Source organism: Pleurodeles waltl, chromosome 8 (genome assembly GCF_031143425.1).
Source record: "Pleurodeles waltl isolate 20211129_DDA chromosome 8, aPleWal1.hap1.20221129, whole genome shotgun sequence".
In the NCBI taxonomy this organism is placed as follows: domain Eukaryota; kingdom Metazoa; phylum Chordata; class Amphibia; order Caudata; family Salamandridae; genus Pleurodeles; species Pleurodeles waltl.
In genome coordinates this window covers 29,848,150-29,872,956 of record NC_090447.1, presented here as the reverse complement: position 1 = coordinate 29,872,956, position 24,807 = coordinate 29,848,150, and the positions used below count along the sequence as shown (strand labels likewise).

Genomic DNA, 24,807 nt, shown 5'->3' with positions numbered 1-24,807 from the left:
ACAGCAGCTGCCATGGGATGGTGGGGAAGATGCAGGCAATAGAGGCTGAAAGATGTGACAAGGGGGCACCCAATAAAAGGACGGGGATGAGTTAGAGAGACATGACAAGGAAGGGAGTAGATGTGGATGAAAGATCAAGCACCAATGGTTTAGAAATGTGCAAAAGGAAGAAGACACGATGAACTGCAAACAAACATGCAAAATATTCTTAGGGGACCCTATGCAGAGTTCAGTCTAAAAACCATCTTAAGCATCGGGGTACTTTTCAACACCTGAATTGAAGCCCACCTTGTACCGCTGGGAGCGCTCTTCAGCACCCAAACAAATCCCACCTTCACGCTGAGATCCCTCCTCAACACCGAAATCGAACCAGGTGCTCCCCCTTGGAAGCTTTCTCTAGCATTTATCCTCAACACTACTAAATACCACAGGGGAACTACTCACCAAAAAACCCCAAATTCACCTTCTAAGCTGGTGAGTTTTACAGCCAAGATTTGTCCCCCCTCCCATGCTCAGCCTTCTTCAGCGGCCAGCAGGAGCTCTCCCTCGTCCATCCTCAACCTGTGACTTCATCCGTCTGGTGACCAGGCTGGTCTTGTCCAAGCGTTTTATGCCCATCAAAGAGAAGCTGGTTCTTTGCAGACTGTGGGCACAGGCTATCACCAAGACCTTCCTACCCGAACAGGGCACAGACACGCAAAACTGAACACCGGAGCACGACTGCCCTGCAGGGCAGGCAACAATAGGTCATACTACGAATAATGTGCCTTTAGAGTTATTGGCAAAATCTTACAGCTAGGCAGCTGATGAAGAAGGTGGGATTTCATTCCTCAACGCAGGAGTAGGTATTGCATTGATGGAGTAAGAATGATAGCCGGAGTGGTCTATCCCATGTCACTCATACCAGCTGTCCAACCAACAGAGGCTTCTCATGAGGTCTGTTTCAGTAACTAGTGAAAGCAGGTTACAACACTGGCAGTACATGTCTAATAACTGGTGCAAACAAGTAAGAGGGCAAAAGAGGGTTTCTAGGACGCGTGCAAACCAAAAGACCTTGTGCAATCACAGACATCCCAAGGAGCAACGCTCCTTCATCTCCTACACTTTCTGAGTACCCGTAGCAGAACGTTTGAGTAAAATGTATAGTTTGGTTCGTGTTTCATAAATTTATTAGGCCATAGTCGTGAATATCCAAACATAAGCTGTGTCAGACTCCCAAGCCAGATGCTCTGACCCCTGCCGGTGATCGCCAAACATCCCTGGCTCACACAGGCTAGTTTCTCCAGTTGTAAAAGCTGGGGAGCCGGTGATATGGGGGTGGGGGAGTGACATAGTCAGGAAATACTAAGGAAATTGACCTGTACTGCCCGCTAATAGTACAGGTTAGAATTAATGTTATCACTCTAACGTATGCTCTGGTGAGCTACATAGGGACGTGTTCTGCCCAAAACACATAACTACAATGTGAAGAGACCAGACCACAATCGTGACGAGGCACCTCTGTGCACAGCGTCAAAATATTTAACAATTTAACCCAACCAACCAGATATCCACACTACATTCATAATTTATTGCAAATATTTAAACACGTTGTGTCACTGAAATGGACAGATAGTCACATGGTCAGGAAACATATATGAAGCATCTGAAATGGATGACCCTTACACCGCTGAGGCGCAGGACATTGCGTGGGGCAACAGACAGCGCTGTCGTGACAGCAGAGTTATCGAGACGAGTATTTGCTCTCTGCCGGACGATGTTGTTGCGCAGTGTGATGTGAAAGATCGAAATGCGAAGGAAAACTGTGTACTGTATCATTAGAAGAAGCTTGAAGCTATCAAACATCTCTCCTGTTAGGTAAAAGGGCACCTGCTGAACCTGGCGATGCATGGCCCGGTGAGGTGTGGCCCTGAGCTCCTCAGCTGTCTTCTACCCTAGAGGCAACAATCTAGGTAGCTGATTTCATCACAGCAAAATGATGTTCTTAATTCCTCCACGTAGTTTGCTAATAGACCGCAACATTCTTGGCTTATTTGGAGATCTCGAGGGAGGATGATTACAATGATTACAGGGAGACCTTGTAAGTTCCCACTAACTATGAACCTAGGACTGCAAAGCAACTCAGCACAAAGGAGAGATGGCCTGGAAGGTTTCTCTACATCCAAGTTCTAGGGAACAGATTACATGTTCTAGTTCGTAAATCTGGTTACCTCTTTCATCGTATTCTTCCCTTAAAGAGCCAAGAATGATGATATTTCACAAAGACCCTTCAATCAAAATATTTTGTCTGGAGCTATTCCAGATATTGTGGCAATACAGAGCATGCTAAGCCTCCTGCTCTGATGTCAGGACCCTTGTTATTGTTGGAGACAAATCCCTCTTCAAGAACTCTAGGACCCGTATGTAACCAAAAGCATTCACAGCAGCAGGTCAAGCCTCAGTATGTAACGAGAGCATTAACAGCAGCCGCTCATTCCTCGGTCTCTAACTGAGAGCATTAACAGCCGCCCATGCCTCAGTACGTAACAAGAGCACTAACAGCCGGCATTCATTCCTCGGTCTATAACTGAGAGCATTAACAGCCGCCCATGCCTCAGTACGTAACGAGAGCACTAACAGCAGCCATTCATTCCTTGGTCCGTAACTGAGAGCATTAGTAGCCGCTCTTGCCTCAGTACGTAACGAGAGCATTAACAGCAGGGGCTCATTCCTCGGTCCGTAACTGAGAGCATTAACAGCCGCCCATGCCTCAGTATGTAACAAGAGCATTAACAGCAGGGGCTCATTCCTCGGTCCGTAACTGAAAGCATTAGCAGCCGCTCTTGCCTCAGTACGTAACGAGAGCACTAACAGCCGGCATTCATTCCTCGGTCTATAACTGAGAGCATTAACAGCCGCCCATGCCTCAGTACGTAAAGAGAGCATTAACGAGAGCAGCTTCATGCCTCAGTAAGTAACTGAGAGCATTAACAGCCGCTCATCTCTTTGTATGAAACCAGGAGCATTAACAACAGCAGCTCATGGCTCAGTATGTAACCGAGAGCATTAACAACAGCCGCTCATGCCTCAGTATGTAACCGAGAGCATTAACAGCAGCCGCTCATGCCTCAGTATGTAACCGAGAGCATTAACAGCAGCCGCTCATGGCTCAGTATGTAACCAAGAGCATTAACAACAACAGCTCATGGCTCAGTATGTAACCGAGAGCATTAACAACAACCGCTCATGCCTCAGTATATAACGAGAGCATTAACAGCAGCCACTCATGCCTCAGTATGTAACCGAGAGCATTAACAGCAGCCGCTCATGCCTCAGTATGTAACCGAGAGCATTAACAGCAGCCGCTCATGGCTCAGTATGTAACCAAGAGCATTAACAACAACAGCTCATGGCTCAGTATGTAACCGAGAGCATTAACAACAACCGCTCATGCCTCGGTCTATAACTGAGAGCATTAACAGCCGCCCATGCCTCAGTACGTAAAGAGAGCATTAACGAGAGCAGCTTCATGCCTCAGTAAGTAACTGAGAGCATTAACAGCCGCTCATCTCTTTGTATGAAACCAGGAGCATTAACAACAGCAGCTCATGGCTCAGTATGTAACCGAGAGCATTAACAACAGCCGCTCATGCCTCAGTATGTAACCGAGAGCATTAACAGCAGCCGCTCATGCCTCAGTATGTAACCGAGAGCATTAACAGCAGCCGCTCATGGCTCAGTATGTAACCAAGAGCATTAACAACAACAGCTCATGGCTCAGTATGTAACCGAGAGCATTAACAACAACCGCTCATGCCTCAGTATATAACGAGAGCATTAACAGCAGCCACTCATGCCTCAGTATGTAACCGAGACTATTAACAGCAGCCGCTCATGGCTCAGTATGTAACCAAGAGCATTAACAGCAGCCGCTCATGCCGCAGTATGTAACCGAGAGCATTAACAGCAGCCGCTCATGCCTCAGTATGTACCCGAGAGCATTAACAGCAGCCGCTCATGCCTCAGTATGTACCCGAGAGCATTAACAACAGCAGCTCATGGCTCAGTATGTAACCGGGAGCATTAGCAACAGCCGCTCATGCCTCAGTATATAACCGAGAGCATTAACAGCAGCCGCTCATGCCTCAGTATGTAACCGAGAGCATTAACAACAGCCGCTCATGCCTCAGTATGTAACCGAGAGCATTAACAACAGCCGCTCATGGCTCAGTATGTAACCAAGAGCATTAGCAACAGCCGCTCATGCCTTAGTATGTAACCGAGAGCATTAACAGCAGCCGCTCATGCCTCAGTATGTAACCGAGAGCATTAACAACAGCCGCTCATGCCTTAGTACGTAACGGAGAGCATTAGCAACAGCCGCTCATGCCTCAGTATGTAACCAAGAGCATTAACAGCAGCCGCTCATGCCTCAGTATGTAACCAAGAGCATTAGCAACAGCCGCTCATGCCTCAGTATGTAACCAAGAGCATTAACAGCAGCCGCTCATGCCTCAGTATGTAACCGAGAGCATTAGCAACAGCCGCTCATGCCTCAGTATGTACCCGAAAGCATTAACAGCCGCTCATGGCTCAGTATGTACCAGAGAGCATTAACAACAGCCGCTCATGCCTCAGTATGTAACCAAGAGCATTAACAACAGCCGCACATGGCTCAGTATGTAACCGAGAGCATTAACAACAGCCGCTCATGCTTTAGTATGTACCCGAGAGCATTAACAGCAGCCGCACACGCCTCAGTATGTAACCGAGAGCATTAACAGCAGCCGCTCATGCCTCAGTATGTAACCGAGAGCATTAACAACAGCCGCTCATGGCTCAGTGTGTAACCGAGAGCATTAACAACAGCCGCTCATGCCTCACTATGTAACCAAGAGCATTAACAGCAGCCGCTCATGCCTTAGTACGTAACAGAGCATTAGCAACAGCCGTTCATGCCTCAGTATATAACCAAGAGCATTACCAGCAGCCGCTCATGGCTCAGTATGTAACCGAGAGCATTAACAACAGCCGCTCATGGCTCAGTATGTAACCAAGAGCATTAACAACAGCCGCTCATGCCTCAGTATGTAACCAAGAGCATTAACAACAGCCGCTCATGCCTCAGTATGTAACCAAGAGCATTAACAGCAGCCGCTCAAGCCTCAGTATGCAACCGAGAGCATTAACAGCCGCTCAAGCCTCAGTATGCAACCGAGAGCATTAACAGCAGCCGCTCATGCCTTAGTATGTAACCGAGAGCATTAACAGCAGCCGCTCATGCCTCAGTATGTAACCGAGAGCATTAACAGGAGCCGCTCATGCCTCAGTATGTAACCGAGAGCATTAACAACAGCCGCTCATGCCTCAGTATGTAAACGAGAGCATTAACAACAGCCGCTCATGGCTCAGTATGTAACCAAGAGCATTAACAACAACAGCTCATGGCTCAGTATATAACCAAGAGCATTAACAACAACAGCTCATGGCTCAGTATATAACCGAGAGCATTAACAGCAGCCGCTCATGCCGCAGTATGTAACCGAGAGCATTAGCAACAGCCGCTCATGCCTCAGTATGTACCCGAGAGCATTAACAACAGCCGCTCATGGCTCAGTATGTACCCGAGAGCATTAACAACAGTCGCTCATGGCTCAGTATGTACCCGAGAGCATTAACAGCAGCCGCTCATGCCTCAGTATGTAACCGAGGGCATTAACAACAACAGCTCATGGCTCAGTATATAACCGAGAGCATTAACAGCAGCCGCACATGCCTCAGTATGTAACCGAGAGCATTAATAGCAGCCGCTCATGCCTCAGTATGTAACCGAGAGCATTAACAACAGCCGCTCATGGCTCAGTATGTAACCGAGAGCATTAACAGCAGGGGCTCATTCCTCGGTCCGTAACTGAGAGCATTAACAGCCGCCCATGCCTCAGTACGTAACAAGAGCACTAACAGCCGGCATTCATTCCTCGGTCTATAACTGAGAGCATTAACAGCCGCCCATGCCTCAGTACGTAACGAGAGCACTAACAGCCGGCATTCATTCCTCGGTCCGTAACTGAGAGCATTAGTAGCCGCTCTTGCCTCAGTACGTAACGAGAGCATTAACAGCAGGGGCTCATTCCTCGGTCCGTAACTGAGAGCATTAACAGCCGCCCATGCCTCAGTACGTAACAAGAGCACTAACAGCCGGCATTCATTCCTCGGTCTATAACTGAGAGCATTAACAGCCGCCCATGCCTCAGTACGTAACGAGAGCACTAACAGCAGGGGCTCATTCCTCGGTCCGTAACTGAGAGCATTAACAGCCGCCCATGCCTCAGTACGTAACGAGAGCATTAACAGCAACCGCTCATACCTCGGTTTGTAACTGAGAACATTAACAGCCGCTCAAGCCTCATTATGTAAAGAGAGCATTAACGAGAGCAGCTTCATGCCTCAGTAAGTAACTGAGAGCATTAACAGCCGCTCATCTCTTTGTATGAAACCAGGAGCATTAACAACAGCAGCTCATGGCTCAGTATGTAACCGAGAGCATTAAAAACAGCCGCTCATGCCTCAGTATGTAACCGAGAGCATTAACAGCAGCCGCTCATGCCTCAGTATGTAACCGAGAGCATTAACAGCAGCCGCTCATGGCTCAGTATGTAACCAAGAGCATTAACAACAACCGCTCATGCCTCAGTATATAACGAGAGCATTAACAGCAGCCACTCATGCCTCAGTATGTAACCGAGACTATTAACAGCAGCCGCTCATGGCTCAGTATGTAACCGAGAGCATTAACAGCAGCCGCTCATGCCGCAGTATGTAACCGAGAGCATTAACAGCAGCCGCTCATGCCTCAGTATGTAACCGAGAGCATTAACGGCAGCCGCTCATGCCTCAGTATGTAACCGAAAGCATTAACAGCAGCCGCTCATGCCTCAGTATGTACCCGAGAGCATTAACAACAGCAGCTCATGGCTCAGTATGTAACCGGGAGCATTAGCAACAGCCGCTCATGCCTCAGTATATAACCGAGAGCATTAACAGCAGCCGCTCATGCCTCAGTATGTAACCGAGAGCATTAACAACAGCCGCTCATGCCTCAGTATGTAACCGAGAGCATTAACAACAGCCGCTCATGGCTCAGTATGTAACCGAGAGCATTAACAACAACAGTTCATGGCTCAGTATATAACTGAGAGCATTAACAACAGCCGCTCATGCCTCAGTATGTAACCAAGAGCATTAGCAACAGCCGCTCATGCCTCAGTATGTAACCGAGAGCATTAACAGCAGCCGCTCATGCCTCAGTATGTAACCGAGAGCATTAGCAACAGCCGCTCATGCCTCAGTATGTACCCGAAAGCATTAACAGCCGCTCATGGCTCAGTATGTACCAGAGAGCATTAACAACAGCAGCTCATGGCTCAGTATGTAACCGGGAGCATTAGCAACAGCCGCTCATGCCTCAGTATATAACCGAGAGCATTAACAGCAGCCGCTCATGCCTCAGTATGTAACCGAGAGCATTAACAACAGCCGCTCATGCCTCAGTATGTAACCGAGAGCATTAACAACAGCCGCTCATGGCTCAGTATGTAACCGAGAGCATTAACAACAACAGTTCATGGCTCAGTATATAACTGAGAGCATTAACAACAGCCGCTCATGCCTCAGTATGTAACCGAGAGCATTAACAACAGCCGCACATGGCTCAGTATGTAACCAAGAGCATTAACAACAGCCGCTCATGCTTTAGTATGTACCCGAGAGCATTAACAGCAGCCGCACACGCCTCAGTATGTAACCGAGAGCATTAACAGCAGCCGCTCATACCTCAGTATGTAACCAAGAGCATTAACAACAGCCGCTCATGGCTCAGTGTGTAACCGAGAGCATTAACAACAGCCGCTCATGCCTCACTATGTAACCAAGAGCATTAACAGCAGCCGCTCATGCCTTAGTACGTAACAGAGCATTAGCAACAGCCGTTCATGCCTCAGTATATAACCGAGAGCATTACCAGCAGCCGCTCATGGCTCAGTATGTAACCGAGAGCATTAACAACAGCCGCTCATGGCTCAGTATGTAACCAAGAGCATTAACAACAGCCGCTCATGCCTCAGTATGTAACCAAGAGCATTAACAGCAGCCGCTCAAGCCTCAGTATGCAACCGAGAGCATTAACAACAGCCGCTCAAGCCTCAGTATGCAACCGAGAGCATTAACAGCAGCCGCTCATGCCTTAGTATGTAACCGAGAGCATTAACAGCAGCCGCTCATGGCTCAGTATGTAACCGAGAGCATTAACAGGAGCCGCTCATGCCTCAGTATGTAACCGAGAGCATTAACAACAGCCGCTCATGCCTCAGTATGTAACCGAGAGCATTAACAACAGCCGCTCATGGCTCAGTATGTAACCAAGAGCATTAACAACAACAGCTCATGGCTCAGTATATAACCAAGAGCATTAACAACAGCCGCTCATGCCTCAGTATGTAACCGAGAGCATTAACAGCAGCCGCTCATGCCGCAGTATGTAACCGAGAGCATTAGCAACAGCCGCTCATGCCTCAGTATGTACCCGAGAGCATTAACAACAGCCGCTCATGGCTCAGTATGTACCCGAGAGCATTAACAACAGCCGCTCATGGCTCAGTATGTAACCAAGAGCATTAACAACAACAGCTCATGGCTCAGTATATAACCGAGAGCATTAACAGCAGCCGCTCATGCCGCAGTATGTAACCAAGAGCATTAGCAACAGCCGCTCATGCCTCAGTATGTACCCGAGAGCATTAACAACAGCCGCTCATGGCTCAGTATGTACCCGAGAGCATTAACAACAGCCGCTCATGGCTCAGTATGTACCCGAGAGCATTAACAGCAGCCGCTCATGCCTCAGTATGTAACCGAGGGCATTAACAACAACAGCTCATGGCTCAGTATATAACCGAGAGCATTAACAGCAGCCGCACATGCCTCAGTATGTAACCGAGAGCATTAATAGCAGCCGCTCATGCCTCAGTATGTAACCGAGAGCATTAACAACAGCCGCTCATGGCTCAGTATGTAACTGAGAGCATTAACAACAGCCGCTCATGCCTCACTATGTAACCAAGAGCATTAACAGCAGCCGCTCATGCCTCAGTATGTAACCGAGAGCATTAACAGCAGCCGCTCATGCCTTAGTACGTAACGGAGAGCATTAGCAACAGCCGCTCATGCCTCAGTATGTAACCGACAGCATTAACAGCAGCCGCTCATGCCGCAGTATGTTACCGAGAGCATTAACAGCAGCCGCTCATGCCTCAGTATGTAACCGAGGGCATTAACAGCAGCTGCTCATGGCTCAGTATATAACCGAGATCATTAACAGCAGCCGCTCATGCCTCACTATGTAACCAAGAGCATTAACAGCAGCCGCTCATGGGTCAGTATGTAACCAAGAGCATTAACAGCAGCCGCTCATGGCTCAGTATGTAACCAAGAGCACTAACAGCAGCCGCTCATGGCTCAGTATGTAACCGAGAGCATTAACAGCAGCCGCTCATGGCTCAGTATGTAACCGAGAGCATTAACAGCAGCCGCTCATGCCTCAGTATGTAACCGAGAGCATTAACAGCCGCTCATGCCTCAGTATGTAACCGAGAGCATTAACAGCAGCCGCTCATGGCTCAGTATATAACCGAGGGCATTAACAGCAGCCGCTCATGCCTCAGTATGTAACCGAGAGTATTAGCAACAGCCGCTCATGGGTCAGTATGTAACCAAGAGCATTAACAGCAGCCGCTCATGGCTCAGTATGTAACCAAGAGCACTAACAGCAGCCGCTCATGGCTCAGTATGTAACCGAGAGCATTAACAGCAGCCGCTCATGGCTCAGTATGTAACCGAGAGCATTAACAGCAGCCGCTCATGCCTCAGTATGTAACCGAGAGCATTAACAGCCGCTCATGCCTCAGTATGTAACCGAGAGCATTAACAGCAGCCGCTCATGCCTCAGTATGTAACCGAGGGCATTAACAGCAGCCGCTCATGCCTCAGTATGTAACCGAGAGTATTAGCAACAGCTGCTCATGGCTCAGTATATAACCGAGATCATTAACAGCAGCCGCTCATGCCTCAGTATATAACCGAGATCATTAACAGCAGCCGCTCATGCCTCACTATGTAACCAAGAGCATTAACAGCAGCCGCTCATGGCTCAGTATGTAACCAAGAGCATTAACAGCAGCCGCTCATGGCTCAGTATGTAACCAAGAGCACTAACAGCAGCCGCTCATGGCTCAGTATGTAACCGAGAGCATTAACAGCAGCCGCTCATGGCTCAGTATGTAACCGAGAGCATTAACAGCAGCCGCTCATGCCTCAGTATGTAACCGAGAGCATTAACAGCCGCTCATGCCTCAGTATGTAACCAAGAGCATTAATAGCAGCCGCTCATCTCTTTGTATGAAACCAGGAGCATTAACAGCAGCAGCTCATGGCTTAGTATGTAACCGAGGGCATTAACAACAACAGCTCATGGCTCAGTATATAACCGAGAGCATTAACAACAACAGCTCATGGCTCAGTATATAACCGAGAGCATTAACAACGGCCGCTCATGCCTCAGTATGTAACCAAGAGCATTAACAACAGCCGCTCATGCCTCAGTATGTAAAAGAGAGCATTAACAGCAGCCTCTCATGCCTCAGTATGTAACCGAGAGCATTAACAGCAGCCGCTCATGCCTCAGTATGTAACCGAGAGCATTAGCAACAGCCGCTCATGCCTCAGTATGTAACCAAGAGCATTAACAGCAGCCGCTCATGCCTCAGTATGTAACCGAAAGCATTAACAACAACAGCTCATGGCTCAGTATACAGGGAGTGCAGAATTATTAGGCAAGTTGTATTTTTGAGGATTAATTTTATTATTGAACAACAACCATGTTCTCAATGAACCCACCCAAAAAACTCATTAATATCAAAGCTGAATATTTTTGGAAGTAGTTTTTAGTTTGTTTTTAGTTTTAGCTATGTTAGGGGGATATCTGTGTGTGCAGGTGACTATTACTGTGCATAATTATTAGGCAACTTAACAAAAAAAAATATATACCCATTTCAATTATTTATAATTACCAGTGAAACCAATATAACATCTCAACATTCACAAATATACATTTCTGACATTCAAAAACAAAACAAAAACAAATCAGTGACCAATATAGCCACCTTTCTTTGCAAGGACACTCAAAAGCCTGCCATCCATGGATTCTGTCAGTGTTTTGATCTGTTCACCATCAACATTGCGTGCAGCAGCAACCACAGCCTCCCAGACACTGTTCAGAGAGGTGTACTGTTTTCCCTCCTTGTAAATCTCACATTTGATGATGGACCACAGGTTCTCAATGGGGTTCAGATCAGGTGAACAAGGAGGCCATGTCATTAGATTTCCTTCTTTTATACCCTTTCTTGCCAGCCACGCTGTGGAGTACTTGGACGCGTGTGATGGAGCATTGTCCTGCATGAAAATCATGTTTTTCTTGAAGGATGCAGACTTCTTCCTGTACCACTGCTTGAAGAAGGTGTCTTCCAGGAACTGGCAGTAGGACTGGGAGTTGAGCTTGACTCCATCCTCAACCCGAAAAGGCCCCACAAGCTCATCTTTGATGATACCAGCCCAAACCAGTACTCCACCTCCACCTTGCTGGCGTCTGAGTCGGACTGGAGCTCTCTGCCCTTTACCAATCCAGCCACGGGCCCATCCATCTGGCCCATCAAGACTCACTCTCATTTCATCAGTCCATAAAACCTTAGAAAAATCAGTCTTGAGATATTTCTTGGCCCAGTCTTGACGTTTCAGCTTGTGTGTCTTGTTCAGTGGTGGTCGTCTTTCAGCCTTTCTTACCTTGGCCATGTCTCTGAGTATTGCACACCTTGTGCTTTTGGGCACTCCAGTGATGTTGCAGCTCTGAAATATGGCCAAACTGGTGGCAAGTGGCATTGTGGCATCGTGGCAGCTGCACGCTTGACTTTTCTCAGTTCATGTGCAGTTATTTTGCGCCTTGGTTTTTCCACACGCTTCTTGCGACCCTGTTGACTATTTTGAATGAAACGCTTGATTGTTCGATGATCACGCTTCAGAAGCTTTGCAATTTTAAGAGTGCTGCATCCCTCTGCAAGATATCTCACTATTTTTGACTTTTCTGAGCCTGTCAAGTCCTTCTTTTGACCCATTTTGCCAAAGGAAAGGAAGTTGCCTAATAATTATGCACACCTGATATAGGGTGTTGATGTCATTAGACCACACCCCTTCTCATTACAGAGATGCACATCACCTAATATGCTTAATTGGTAGTAGGCTTTCGAGCCTATACAGCTTGGAGTAAGACAACATGCATAAAGAGGATGATGTGGTCAAAATACTCATTTGCCTAATAATTCTGCACTCCCTGTATAACCGAGAGCATTAACAACAACAGCTCATGGCTCAGTATATAACCGAGAGCATTAACAACGGCCGCTCAGGCCTCAGTATGTAACCGAGAGCATTAACAACGGCCGCTCAGGCCTCAGTATGTAACCGAGAGCATTAACAACAGCCGCTCAGGCCTCAGTATGCAACCGAGAGCATTAACAGCAGCCGCTCCGGCCTCAGTATGCAACCAAGAGCATTAACAACGGCCGCTCAGGCCTCAGTATGTAACCGAGAGCATTAACAACGGCCGCTCAGGCCTCAGTATGTAACCGAGAGCATTAACAGCAGCCGCTCATGCCTCGGTATGTAACCGAGAGCATTAACAGCAGCCGCTCATGCCTCAGTATGTACCCGAAAGCGACACCTGGTGGCTATGCTCAGATCAATATCCCTGAGCACAAGGCCTCATTTCCCCCATAAAGAGTAAACCGGATCCACGCCTGCTACAATCTAAGGGAAATGTCATGGCTTCTTTACAAGAAACACCTAATTGAAGCAGACAGACACCTTGGGGACATGGTGTTGCCCACACTGTTTAGTCATCTGCACCCACAAATATGAAGGGACAGCTCTGCTGCCCAAATGAGAACTTTCATTCATGCTTGCGAAAAAAGACAAAATAAACAGCATATTGGTAACTTTAACTTCAGTATATATCCCCAATGAAGATAGGGAATGGTTTTACGATGATCATTCCTCTGCAACAGCCATTTTTAAATGGGGATGTGATTATAGAAGGTGATTTTAATCCCACTCTTGGCCTGTTTTGAGATTATTACTCTGCGCTACATTATGCCAGAGAACCCCCTACACCGTTATCTTTGGATATTCACGACTATGGCCTAATACATTTATGAAACACAAACCAAACTATACATTTTACTCAAACGTCCTGCTACGGGTACCCAGAAAATGTACGCGATGCAGGAGTGTTTCCTTTGAGACTACCACAATCTTAGTATATCGTTTCACAAACGAAGAGCTTTACGTCATCACCGCCTATAGAACCCCGACTTCTTTCAAGGTCTGTCTGTTGATGATGGTAAGTCTTGGAAACAAGATGGCCCGTGATGTTGGGTGATTTGTATGAAAAGGGAAGGATTAGGTATCCCAAGTCCGATAGAAGTCCAAGAGGACCTTTGCTTACTTCAGATGAAGCACTGGGGAGTGCAACCAACGAAGATGGAGGCTGCTGCCAGGGGCCTAGCATTTTTAGATGGCCTCAACCAGAAAGGGAAGGCTAGAAAAGAGGTATCTTAACTTTATAGAGGGTTTAGTCCCATCATCACTTCACAGAAACTAAACCATAGAGACAACCAGGAAGAGGTTAGAATTTACCTGAACACGCATGGTGTATTAAATGGAGACGAGAATTCAAAATGCCAATAAGCGTAAGGTTTGTAGAAACCACATATAAAATACTAACAGAATGGTAGATAAGACCAGAGTGTTTGAAGGACCTGCATCCACGATCTGATGCATTTTGGGAAAGTTGCGGAAAACAGGACCCTTGCACACATGAGGGTTGTGCCTCCAGTAAAGCTTTATGGAAAGGGTGTTACAACATAGTACTCAAATAACATTTTAAGATCTTCCAATTGAGCCTTTAATCCTCTTGTTTGGCTATGCAGGGGATCTGGGTGAACACCCTTCGCTAGTGCTAAAGAGTCGTCTTGCTAAATTTAAACTCCTCGATGCCCGGCGTGGTGTGGCCCAGTTCTGGAACGCTCTCTGCCCTTCCTCCAAACAATTCCTGTGTGCTAAACTCTGGCACTAACGAGTAACTCACGACCTTTGTGTCTAACAAACTTCTGAAATACAACTAGGGCTCCCAGATTTATAGTATTTTTTGTTTTGAACATTTGTATTAGTGATAATCCACATTTACTTCTTGCCCATATTATTAGTATAATAATCTATATCTATTTTGTGTTTGATGAACTGATAAATGCATATTCCTACTTTGACGCCTGTCGAGTTTCAGCACAATAAGCAGCCTTTTTTTCAACTATGCATGTAGTCAATCTGCACAGGTCTGGGAGTCCTGTCAGACAGCATGGTGAGCCATGGAAGGAAGACCAATTTTCTTTTTCTATTTTCTGCCTGTATTTGTCTGCAAAAATCAGTAAAAACAGAAAACTGGAACCCGTAAATATGATCAGATGTGGGTGCGCTTCCAAACTTACATTAACACGGACCTTGGTGTGATGAGATCAGGACATTTCAAATCAGAAGAGATTAGATCAGGTCTCTTGAGAGAACATGGCTTCCAACAGATTACAGGATACAAGATGTTTACCATTTGTTCTAATCATCTAGTTCATTTTTGTGTGTGATATATTTTCTTTCAGCAGCCACTGTCGATTAATGTATACATGTAGAGCCTGGGTAACAAAGGTAATGTTAGACCAAAAGTCTAAGTTTAGACCTGAAGTCTAATTTTACTAGCAGCAAAGTTAGACTTTTGGGATAAGTTAGACTTTTGGTCTGACTTGACCTTTGTGAATCAGGCCCATAGTCTGTTATGATTAAATAGAAATCAGTTTAACACTTTGTAATTTGCCACCTTGGTCTGCCCCCTTTCTCTGTCCTCTCCTCCTTTCCTGTTTCCAATATGAAAACAAAAATAAAGTGCTTAAAATCTAGGAAGATAAAATCATCCGTGGTTCCCCGACGAGCATGTAACGTCTTACATTAGCACTGGTAGGTGAACTTAACAGGAAGTTAGGGGTACTAACCTGAAATTCTCTTGTTTTCAGTAAACACTGGGTGGTAACAAAGATTGCACTGCACAGCCTCTGTCCCCCATCGCAACCCTTCTGCTCAGTGATGGTGAAGAACAAACCGGCTCTACCCGGTGCCTCGCCACCTCTCGCGCCTCACACATGTCCCAGTCACATCTACTTCAGGGCGTATGTGTTTCGCATGTGTACTTTCCAGTCTTTGAGATATTTAACCACTTCCACAAACTTTCTAGCGATTTTAAATATACTTCCTCAGCTCCAGCCCATTCTTTCTCCTCCCTTAACCAAGTATTAGATCTGAACTAGAGACAGCTTTAGCCGTCGGACCAACCTCAAGTAATAACAAAAAAAGTAATAAAATAAATCCATTAAAAAAATATATATATATATACCAAAACAAACAATTGGTGATAGTTTTGGTGTTGTACTAAATCACAATAAAGTGAATAACTCTCCTGCAGTGCAACAAAGCGCGCCGCAATTAGGACCGCTTCGTTTGAATATATAGATATATATATATATAGAGATATAAAATGATTGTAGGCATTTATAGGGCGCATGATTCGCCCAAAAGGTATCATGGCGCTATGAGCCTAGGGTGCCAGGCAGCAGAAGTGGCACAGTCCACCAGGTGAGTGAGCAGGATACTCAGGAAGGAGCCAGGTCTTCAGTTCTTTCCGGACAGACAGCAGGTCTTCATTGGTCTGAGGGGGGACGGGAGCTGATTCCATAGTTGCGCAGCTCTGACTGAGAAGGCCGCCCTACCATCCTTGATTTCTTAGCATTAGGAACGCTGGCTAGGAAAGCTGATGAGGAGCGAAGCTTCCTCCTCGGAGCATATCTGGAGAAACGATTCTGCAGGGGGATTGGTCCAAGTCCATGTAAGGCTTTAAAAACAATACATAAAGATTTAAAAGCTATTCCCTGCTTAATCGGCTGCCAATGAAGCGTCTTTAAGGCATCTGAGGCTGAGAACTTCTGGCAAGATTCAGGGCAGGCTTAGGCGCAGTAGTCTGTACTCTATATAGACTGTTTATTAAATATTCATATTTAACTTTCTATTGAAAATATGTATTATTATTATAATATATTTTTTATATAGCATGTGGCCTCCATGTTTAGGCAGTGTCATGTTTTATTTAAATTTTTGTGGCACATGCTTTCAATAAAAACACAAAACACAAATGAATCCACTGCGCCATTTTGCAACTGGAGTGGCTTTGTAAATGGCTTTATTGGCGAGTTTGGACTCCTCTACTTTATGGCTTGTCATCTTTTAGCTCGGATCATGGAAGCATTCTTTAGGTACCTGGTTTAGGTTCTGAGATGCATAAAGTATTGCAGTATCTTTGGGAGAGATTTTGAAGACTGTCAGAGACACTTCCCACACACCTCTGGGAGAGTTTGATAGATAGGTATTGGAAACACCTTTAAGGAACCCGACAGATTTGGGGTTAGAGGCACACGGACCCCCAGACCCACCAGTGTGGCGATTTCGTGCCACAGACAACCCCACAGTAGAACATCACCAGTGTCACACTCACATGTATACAGAGCACTAGTCCCACGGGGGGGGCAGACTGCCAGCCTCTGGCAGACATTTGAGAGAGACAGGTGTCCTTCCAAGGGTAGATCATGGACAGACATTGTCACACTCGCATGTACACAGAGCACAGGTCCCACATTCGCTGCTCACTCTCACCTCTGTCTCACCTCCTTACATAGGCACCTTGTGGGCTGGAGAAGCAGTAGGAACCACACGATGGGCTGTTACTAACACACAGCATGGAGATATAACCACTTACAAACCAGAGAGTGAGTCAAGGCACCAAAGCTTCAAAGCGCTGGATGAGGACGACTTTTCTTCTTTCACCTGGTTTGATTTAAAAATCACACAATCTCTACTCTGAACCCAAAGCTTCAAACACACCTATGGTGGCCACCCGCGGGACATAGCTGTTTGCTGCGACTTGGCGGGGGCTTTGACAGCTCTTGCCAAGTCAGAGCAAACACTCCACTTTCTGCAAGTGAGAGCTGTCAACTGCTCTTACTTACAGAAAACAGAGTTTTCATCTGTTTTTCCCTGCACACAAATGTGTGCAGGGAAACAGATGAAAACATTGCTCCCGCAATCAGGGAGCTGCTATTTAAAGCAGCTTCCTGATTGCAGGAGCAATGTGGGCTACTGCAGGATGCGGGGAGCCGGCTAGGACCGCGGGCCATGAGGCTCCCCGCGGTCTTGTTAATATCCCTCTCTCTCTTCCATCTCATGATGGGATGGAAGAGAGAGAGAGATTGTTATTGCAATGGTTACTCCATACAATAACTTGAAAGCATCAGACTAGCAAGATGTTTGTTGCAAATGTTTAATTGAAGTTTAAATAGTCAGCAGACAAGAGTCTCTTCTGGCCTAATGGTAAAGCTCTTGGACTGCCAGTAGACTAAATGTTCCAACCCTAGTATTTCATTAAAGTGTATCTGTTTATTTTCTAGTGTTCTGACTGCTAAGTTAAACATTCCTAGTGATGGAACATTGAAGTCTTTTTCCCTTCAACATTTGTGGGTTGAATGTCATAGCTAAGTCTGGACACTACACAGTAAGGAGACACTTCTGGCCTGGTGGTTAAGGTCTCAGATATGCACACTGAAGGTTAAGGGTTCCAGTCTAGGCGAGTCTGTGGCCATTTCCTGCTTTAGTTTGTTTTCAACCATAAAAATGTAAGCTACATACTGAAAGGTGATCTCACTCTTTTTAATTGACAAAAACATTTTTCTTTTCAATTTGTCTGGAAATATGTCATTCTAAGTATATCATTCATCAAAGCCTAAATAGCTGTCTATCATTTTCTCTCTCTCATGGTTGAATTGTTAGTCGGGTTGGCTGCAGGGACTGGCCACAGGCGATGCCCTGCAGCCAACCCCACCGTGCACGGCCTTCAGCAGTGCTTTGTGCAATAATGGGTGGTTATAGGGGGATGGCCACAGGGCCATGCAAGTAACTATAACTCGCACCCTCGCCATGCACTGCTAATTACCCCACAAATGACATCTTTGATAACGACATTGATAGTATCAATGTAATATTTTCAGTAAAAAAAACTTTACAAAAAACTGTGCATGGCAGGGGTGCGAGTTATAGTTACCTTAGGACACGAATTATTGTTCCTTGAGATACCCAACTAAAACAGGTGAATTTCTATGGTTTTGTACGTTTAGAATGTAAGCTCAGCTGTAACGTCCCTGTAACCTTTGTTTTTAAAAAAAAAAATACTATATATATATATATATATATATATACACACACACACACACACACACACACACACACACACACACACCTACCTACCTTGCAGGGGCCAAATCAGACTGATGTCATTGTCTAAAACAGCAGAACTCCCAAAGCGCTTAGTTGATTTTTGCCTGCTCGCCCATGCATCTGTTTGGCCCACCCACACTGCTTCCTGGCCCCTCGCAGATCCAGAATCCTGGACCTGGGCCTGCTATGTCCCCAAAGACTCTGCTCCCTTGCGAAGAGTGCCAGGGATGAGTCTCCTGGCAGGATCCCAGCTGTGAACGCAGAGCAGCCTGGATTCACTCCCTGGCCTCAGCCCTCCTCCGAACAGAGGAGCGAAGAGATAACACAGCGCATGTAAAGTACAGGACCAGTCTGAGGGAAGGCCACACTGGGCAGTTGCCCAGGGCACCACCGGCAAGGAGCGTCACCCCCAGAGGAGCGACAAGGTAGACGGAAAGGGTGTATGGGTGAAGGTGGAGGATGGCATCTAGGAAAGAGCAGTAGTGGATATCGGACTAGGGTGTAGCCAGCAAGGGCCACCACTGGCCACTGAGCAACAAGAAGTCAGTACAGCATATGGGAGAAAGGAGCAGGGCCAGCTCCAGAGAAAGGAGACACAGAGCAGACGCCACAGCAGGAGGTGTCACAGCCAGGGAGCAGCACACAAAGACAACCAAAGGAGGAGGAAGCACAGTACATGCATGCAACACGCAGGCGACGAGAAGGAGATCCAACCAACCACGCCTGGTCAGAGCCAGGAAACTGTGCAGTAAAATACACTTCCTCGAAGACTTCACCCTGAACTTGTAGGAAGACCTTGACCACAGACAACAAGTGAAAGAAAAGCTGGAGACCATGTAGGGGTTCATGGAGAGCTGAGGTGTGTGTGCATGTCTGGCCCCCTCTCAGGGCATGGGAACAAAAAAGCACAACAGATAGGCCTCAGGTCCCTCGTTTTTCTGGTGAGACCGAGATCTGGCTTGCAAGGGACAGGAGTGGAGCTACTTCTAGGCACTATGACGCTGGCACAGCGGCATATAAACAAGGTCACCTGACCAGGATCACACAGATGGAAATAAAACCTTGTTGTTTGTTGCAGTAGACGCCCCAAGTGTGGGTAGGGTGCCCAGACCTGGGTCCCGAGCTCACTGTGCCACAGGAGCACAGCTGCACCTCCCTGGCGAGACATAGGTAGGCCGGAACCGGTCTGGGTTGGTTGTGTCCCAAGCCTTGGTAAGTTTGGGGGACCGCCTGGAGGGGGGCAGCTGTGAAGGGGGTCAGAGAAGTGGTCCCCACGGCTGTGCAGGGAAGGAGTGGCACACACCGTGCAGCTTTGCCACAAATGATTGTGTCCTCCTCACATCCCATCTCCCTCAGCAGGTCAAGAGCTGCTCTATTCCGGGATATCGAGTTCCAGTCCCGATGACTCCGCACAGTGAATGAATACAGAGGGGTGAGCTCACTGTAACTTTACACCGGCGCAGTAAAGACCCTGCTTCCCGGACAGAAGGATGCGCAGGTCCCACAGGAGGGAAGGCTGCCAGCCTCTGGCAGACATCTCAGAGAGACGCGTGTCCTTCCAGAGGGAGATCATGTACAGACAGTGTCACACTCACATGTACACACAGCACAGGTCCCATAGGAGGGCTGGGCTGCCAGACATCTGAAGGGGAGAAAAGTGTCCTTCCAGTGGGAGACCATGTGCAGACAGTGTTACACCCACAGATACACAGATCTCACAGGAGGATGGGCACCAGGACATTTCAGAGAGACACATGTCGTTCCAGTAGTAGACCATGTAGAGACAGTGTGTCAGACTGACATGTACACAGACCTCAGAGAAGGGGCAAGCTGCCAGTCTCAGGCAGACATCTGAGAGAGACGTGTCCTTCCAGGGCTAGATCATGTACTGATAGTGTCACACCCACAGATACACAGAGGCAGGTCCCACAGGAGGGGAGAGCTGCCAGTCTCTGACAGTGGCATGTCTCTACAGGTAGTTCACGTACAGCTAGAGTGTCACATTCATTTGAACACACAGTTCACATCCCACGGGAGGCATGTACCTGCAGATACCAGCCTCTAACAGTCCACGATTGTGTGAAACTCATGTCTGCATAGGTAGATTGTGTGCACAGGGTGTGTCCAAGGACTGTCCCGGTACTTTGTGCGGAAGGAAATACACGTCGGGTTTCAAGAGAGCTGGGTGAGTCTGCACGTTCATTCAGAAGTGTCCATGGTGCGATGGGAGAGCAGTGGGCTCACCAGCTGGGGGGCTGCCTCGCCTCATGCACACAGTAGAGCAGGGCTTAATGAGGGGTGTAAGGGTCGGGTGATGGATCCACCAGCCCAGGCCAGGCTCACCAGACTGCTCCTGGGACTTTTAATAGGATCCAAACAAACCAAGACACTACTTGTGTGATGCACAAACCATACATATATGCGGAAACCCTGTTTCCACATTACTGTTTGTGTTCTATACATGTTTAGTAATAATACCACGCACCTGATGCAACATAAGTGCCCATTTCAAGAGGCCATTTCAATAAAAAGAAGCATTTGCAATGCAACGGTTCTTGCATTTGCTTGAGTTAGAGCTATTAGAGTTGTAAATTCCAAACTGGACTTTTCTTGCCACATAAATTAAAAATGAAAAGTAAAACAGTTGACATAAGGGAACCGCTTCAAACAGCCATGGCCGCCATGAGTGTGAGCACGAAGGAGAGACACAAAAAGAAAAAGAAGCTCGCTCGCAGTAACACGTGGAATTATCTATGTAACAGGGTTGATGGCCAAGGTGGTAACAAAAGCGTCCCAAAGAGGGACAAATGTAAAGCATTTACCAATGATAACAAAGGATTTTTGAAAGGCAAGCCCAGAAACGAGTGATAGCGATGGGCATGAGATGGGCGTGGTTAAAAGCCCACAGATAGATTACAACAGGTGCGCTTGATCTAAAAATTAGTTGTCTATAAAATGCATTACTCAGTCGTATGCAAAATGGTTGGCTGTCCGGTAGAATGTGGTTAAGGTCCCCACCGCCAAATCTCGCATATCTCACAGAGATTCTTTGGGCTTGGGGTCTCCTGGAGGGTTGCCTCCCCCGCACTCCAGGGGCCTGCATTACAACCACCACACCCCCTGCAATGATATTCTCATTATTAGACATTTGCAATATTATCCATCATCTGCAGATTTTAACAAACAAAACAAATTTTCTAGCTCAAACGGTTCAAAAGTTACTAAAAAAGGAGTGACATGTTGCTGAACAGTGGAAGGCCCTTTGCAAAGCTGGGTTGGTCAACTTTCTGTGGCTTATTTCTATATTTGAGTGTTGTACTGGAAAAAATGAGGTACAGCCAATGCAGATACAGTGTTACCAAGTGTGAAAATTATGAAATAATGAAGTAATACTATTACAAAATCTGTCACATATTTGGCTTTTCTTTGTGCACAATTTGTTCAACCCTGCCGCATAATTCCAGTGGCCCTGCCCATCATGATCCTGCTGATGGGTGTGGCTCATTTACTATACTAGTTGTTTGTGTAACGCTTGAACTTTTCACCACCCCTGTGACTTAAGCGACTGAACATTGGTGGCACCAGACCAACCCTGGAAACACTGCCAGAGAACCAGGCCACGACCATGGGACACGCCTGCACCTCACGTAAGCCGAGCCAGTAGTGGACGGCTACTGTGTCCCGCGTCCCCACCGTCGGGTCTCGGTCTCACACACCCACACACACACCCACACACTCACTGCAGAGCGGGAGGACAGGAGCTCATTTCTAAGAGAAGCAGTGTAAACCTGCTTCACGCACATCCCCCGCCTGGCGCGTCGCTGCTGCCTGAACGCACACAATGGTGCACACGTTTCCTTCCCATTCAGAAGCCCTTCTCTGCCAGGAACCACCTGCCTGGTTCCCAACCAGCCGAGCCCAGCAGCCACGGCCGCGTGAGCTGGGCCAACTCTGGTTTTATCTGTGTTTTCTGTGCTCAACATTTCTGTTTCGTGAGCCATTTTAATGCCTTGTGGTAGGATCTCTCCCTCTGCCTCTTCTATGGCCAACAATGAAGACAGTGTATTCTTCGCGGCTACATTTGCACAAAGCTCACCTGTTTTACATCGTTATTAGGGAGTATTAACAGGCTGGGGCAGTTCGAGAAGGCAGAAAGCAATTTAGAGCAATTTAAGGGATTTAATTTTCTTGGCCATTTTTTATCTTTCTCAAGGGGTTCTACATACACCCATGGTTTCTTTCCGTCCAGGGGCTGTACTATAGGAATGCGGCAAATTCAATAAAATACCGCGTACTCTCCTGGTTTGCCCTGGGTACATCTTTTGAAAGGTGCATCTGGCGCAAACAAGGCGAGTGCGATGGATCTTATTTAAGGCGCTGCCCCAGGGAAGCCGCGAGGTCACGCTGCCCTGGGGGAGGCGGAGTCAATTGTAAAATGGGCGGCTGCTTTAAGGCCACTCCGTGTTTCACTGTGCAGGCGGCAACACACCTGCACTTTATAGGGGGACTAGAGATCCCCTTGCAGGTGTGTGCAGTGAGTGACTGCACCAGCCTGCAAGGGGATGTTTGGGGGTCCATAGGACTACCTTTCCCCCCTCCAGAGAGTTGCCATCAGAGGGCACACTGACAGTGCACCTCCTGACAGCTTCTCTGCCCCTGCACCAGTGTCATAATACAGCAACAGGCAGAGGCAAAGGGATTCCCTCACTTGCATGAGGGCTCCGCCCTACGCAAATAAGGGAACACCCGCTGCCAATAGCACTGGTGGTATATGTGCGCCAGCGGTATCTGTATTACAGAAAAGACTGCACAAGAGTCTGCGGCCCCTTCTGGGGGCACACAAAGCGGGCTCCAACGCCTGTTGCACCCCCGGGGCACTTTGCATAATACGGACCCTGGTGTCCTGAACCCCCTTTCAATACACCTCTCTTCCATCTCGTACCTCTGACTTCTGCTCCCGGGGGTCTGCCTTGTTTTCTAAGGGGAACCTCAAGGCACTTCTGTTAAAGGATCACTGACATAGGACCTTTGCTGGACACTTGGCCGGAGGTCTTTTTACGCTTCTTGAGTTGTACCTGCGTTCAACACCTTCCCCTTCATCTTCCACATCTCTTGTTGCGTTTACCACCCGCTTAAGCTTCACTGAACATCCTCCTGCGGTTACCACTCCTTTCTCCTCTTCTTACCCTCTTCACCCCTCTCCTACGCCCCGGGAGGCGACGTGTTTACGCCGAGCAGGTCCCTCGCCTTTTAATGATCATAGGCCGTCTAGAGGTGTAAACATAGGGAGGAGGATGCCTGTGGTCCACCTCCCCTGCCCCCCCCCCAACATCTTCCTGAGTGTTTTGGGTATTCCATGTTTCGAGCCGACGCACCGTAGTTGACAAATGTAAAAAAATTTGGTTAAGCTCCGAAGCTATTATATGTAAATTCATTTTTTGAGTTTTGACTTTTGAGTTTTTAAAACATCTTTATTTAAAACTGTAATTTCAAATAGGCCTTGCAATGTTCTTTGCAGTATCACGGTATTACATCCACACGGAACTTCGGGCAGGAGGCATCAATATTTAAGGTGGAATGAGGGTGACGTATTACACTGACTTCTTTCTCCAATATAGTTTTCTGAGATCCGCCGCCCTCGCCACTTAGGGTAAGGGTACTCAGAGAGAAAACACAATATTTAGTAAAATAACCAGTATTTTTGAGGAACTTCGAAGCAGAGAGTGAGTGAGTGGGCAAGTTCCTGTCTCTTTATGTAAAAATTGCAGATGAAATCCTCCTGACATCGCACAATACCCGAATGAAAGCACTTGTACCCAGTTACTAATCAAAACACACATATATTGGGGTGGGGGGTGTAACACCCCAAACAACCTCCCACCCTCTGAAGCTACGCCCAGGCAACTGTAACCGGTCACTGAGCTCAAAGACTCCTGGAGTAACGTGTGTTTGTAAAGCACACGCACGTTCACCCGTAGGCCTCTTGGCGCTGGATAACAGACGTTTATTGTTACCCAACTGAGTGGTATTCATTTTATCGACCTCAGAACTTGGATGAAAGGCTGAGTGGACCCGCCAGGATTTGAACCTGTGACCATGAGGTGAAACATAGGCCCCTACAGTGGGCGCATTAGTCCACTAAGCCACCAGACCCGGAGTACTACACTTATGATCCCCCTGGAGACTGTGATAGCGCTACGAATCCCCGCTCCATCACGGTCACATGCACACTTTCCCAACTTTAAGGAGAGGTAGGAGGCTCTAGCAGCAAACCAGGGGGGAGGGGGATCAATGGGGGGGGGGGGG

General features: G+C 47.3%; 1 protein-coding gene across 2 annotated transcripts in view; it reads right to left on the bottom strand.

Moving 5' to 3' along the window:
- Nucleotides 1-24,807, bottom strand: part of TRIM3 (tripartite motif containing 3) — a 266,225-nt gene that overhangs the window by 106,348 nt on the left and 135,070 nt on the right. The gene's annotated exons all lie outside the window — the stretch shown is intronic.